This window comes from Pteropus vampyrus, unplaced genomic scaffold (assembly GCF_000151845.1).
Source record: "Pteropus vampyrus isolate Shadow unplaced genomic scaffold, Pvam_2.0 Scaffold154, whole genome shotgun sequence".
In the NCBI taxonomy this organism is placed as follows: domain Eukaryota; kingdom Metazoa; phylum Chordata; class Mammalia; order Chiroptera; family Pteropodidae; genus Pteropus; species Pteropus vampyrus.
The window spans coordinates 855,441-858,708 of NW_011888935.1; the positions used below are offsets into that span (position 1 = coordinate 855,441).

Sequence of the window (3,268 nt, forward strand, 5' to 3'; positions counted from 1 at the left end):
ATCAAAAAGATTTTATTCTTTCGTCAGTGTTTCCCAACAACAAATTTTGTAACATATAATACTATCAGATTTTTATTTCATATTGTTAGTTTCTAATAATTCTTTAAATTTTTTATATGACCGAGATTTTTATTTAAATCTTAGCTAACCCATGAGAAATCTAGATATTTTCCTCAGATGTTTCAAAGCTATTATATTGTCAAGATCTTTACCAACCTCAAAAACGCTTTTCTCAGCTATGTATCTCAGGCACATCTGTGGCAGCCCACCTAAAACATGCTTTTAAAGCTCTTACTCCCTTCCGAGTTGTAAGGTATAGGTTATGTTTATGAACATACACGCTTTAGGACATGCCGCTCTATGAAATGAACTCACAAGTCATTTACTTGTAGCTTTGATGAAGAAGTTGCTTTAGTTCAGGGATTCTCAACAGCAGCATTGCTGATATTTTGGGTGGGATGATTCTTTATGGTGGGGCTATCCTGTGCACTGTGAAATGTTTAATGGCATCCCTGGCCTCTACCCATTAGATACTAGTAACATCCCCTTTCTCCTTATTATGACAACCAAAAATGTCTTCAGAGATTGCCTAACACTCGCTGGGGGAAAGGAGTCACTCCTGGTTAAGTGTCACCATTTTTTTCTTTTTTAAATACAAAACTTAAACCAAAGAGAAAACCAAACCTATCATCAATTTCCATGTTAGTCTGTGTACTAATACAGGTCTTTCCAGTGATTTATTAGGTTTTAATTGTTCTGGGATTTTACTGCCAAATTCTTTAATAACACAACAGGATCTCAAAGTATTCAGGGTCAAAATAGCTGCCGGTTCACAGTAGCTAATAATTTTCCCAAGTTAATACCTAGTAAATGTAGTGCTAAGACCTGGACCATAGCAGTTTTCCCTTTATATCTTATTTCTCACTTGAAGCCACAGTTCTGTATGTCCCCTCCCCAAAGTCATCGATTCTATTGTAGCCCAAAGACAAAATCTTCAAATCACAAAAATGCATAGAGATGGATATTTATTGCATGGGGATTCTCTCTTCTGAACATAAATGACTCCCTCTTCCTTCTGCTCACAGGCTTTATGAAGCTCCTATCTTGAAAGTCAGCAAGGCAGTTCTAGCCTCTCCAGCTCCTTCTACATATGAACTTTAACATAATAAACCACTGAATGCTTGCTAAGTGTTGACAGGCATCAAAAGGATATAAAGATGAATAAGATAAAGACACATACAGACCAGGAAAAATAAGAATAGTATATAACTTACACCTATTGTTTATGTACCTTGTTGCTCTTTTTCCAAACTACATACTAGGAAGCAGGGTCAATTATATGCAGAGAGGAGATGAGTTAGTGGTCACATGTGTGAGTGCAGCTGAGAGCTCCTTTCCAGCCCAAAGTGCAATTCATTGCGGCATACTGCTATTTGTGGTTTTACACTGGTTTACGTATGACTTCTGATTCAAAATGCGACACTCCAACCTTGACGGCCAACATCATATCCCAGGGTAGCCAGAGTTTACCTCCTGTTTCCTGGTTCACACCTGGTTCACAACAGATTTCTGGTGAGTTCCCAGCTGCATTTATTCAGTCTTCATATCATCAATCATATGAATCTTTACAGTAGCAGGCCAAGTAGAGTTAACATAATTTACTCCTTGTGGATCCTGCCGGGGTCAATGACTGGCTCTAAGAAGCTAATATGTTGTCTGTAGCATGTCCATGACTCACATTTGAAGGAAAGCCTATACTTTGATTTGCTGGATATAAAACAAATTTTGAGGACATGTATAACTAGTTACCAATATCTATATAATACAAAATTTAAGTGGATTTCTAATGTTTTTATAATCAATATTATTCATGTATAAAGAACAATTTTTCTTTTTTAAAAAGTTCACCTGAATTAACTCTCTTCCATCTGCCTACTCAGATAGTTCTGATAGTTCTCAACATAAAAAGGACTGGTTTCATTTCTTCTAAAGCCAAGGAAACAGAATAACTCTCACATAGCTGAAAATATATATACTAAGAATAATAAAGAAGCTAACTTTTATTGAACATTAATATGTGCCAGAGATTGTATCCACTAATTAAAGCCTCGTGACAATCCTTCAGATATATCCTCCTTATCCTCATTTTATATTTAAGAAAACTAGGACACGAAATTAAGTAACCTATCCTCAAATCTCCATACCTAGACAGTGCAGAAATATACTACAACCCAGACTATTTAACTCCAAAACCCAAGTTACAGACTATGCTACATTTCTACCCTTGACCTCTGCCTCCTAGGACAAAAGAGCAACAAACAGAAACTCAAAGAATAAAAAATAAATAAACAAATTCCCTAGAAGTCTTAATAACTGATAAAAGGGCAAAATAACTCTATACAGGAAAAAAAAAATTGGTAAGTGAATGACTAAAATAAAATGCATGGGACTTCAAACTCCCTCGTTTCCTGGCAAGGAGAATTATTTGTTGTGCCGGAAAATGGGGAAAGCAAGAGGAACGATGATACCTTCAATTTCATAGCGAAAACTTCCATTATTCTAAGCAACAATAACATTGACAAAATCTTGTCTAGAATCACTTTGCCATTCAAGAGCAGCAACATATAGCCCTTCCCTCAAGCAGCAGAAATGCTCTAACTCCGACAATCTAATCAGAGATTCCTAAAACCAGTTCACGCAGGGCCAAAAATTACTGAACTTAGAAGTCTAATGTAGTCGCTGGTTAGCTGTGTGGTCTCCAACAAGCCACTTTTCGCTCTGGGTCTCAATTACCCATTTGTAGAGTTAGGGGTTTTAACGAAATGAAGTTGTAATTTTCGGCTCTAAGAAAATGTGAACCCGTGAGAAAGGAAACCGCCTGTAAACCTTGGAAAGGCTCGTTGACACATTTCAAACATGTTGAACGGTGGGTTCTTTGGAGCCACCACTAGCTGTAGCTGGAACATGGCACGAATCGGCTTCCAGGCCTTCGACACAGAGAGCGAAAGTCAAGTCTGACTTTGAACGACCTCCGAGGTCTGCTGCATGAATTAACCTTTGCGTGTACCATAACCAAGTCAGCATTTTTGGGGGGTGAACGCAGCAGTGGGGAGGGGACGGCACTATTCCAGGTCATCGGGAACCTCGGCGCGTCTAGACCCCTCCTGCTGCTGAATGGGGCCCAGAGTGCCAACGCTCTGCCCGCGCTGCAAGCGGTTAGCGGCGAGGTGGAGCCCGGCGCCTGCATCTGGGCTGTGCGCGCGGAGAA

At 39.1% G+C, this 3,268-nt stretch overlaps 1 long non-coding RNA gene across 1 annotated transcript in view; it reads left to right on the forward strand.

The window, feature by feature from the left end:
* The first annotated feature begins 1,639 nt into the window (after positions 1 to 1,639).
* LOC111745404 overlaps positions 1,640 to 3,268 on the forward strand; it is an 8,148-nt gene continuing 6,519 nt past the window's right edge. The window contains exon 1 of the long non-coding RNA XR_002782634.1: positions 1,640 to 3,036. This is a non-coding gene — a long non-coding RNA (uncharacterized LOC111745404). The remainder of the gene's footprint in view (positions 3,037 to 3,268) is intronic.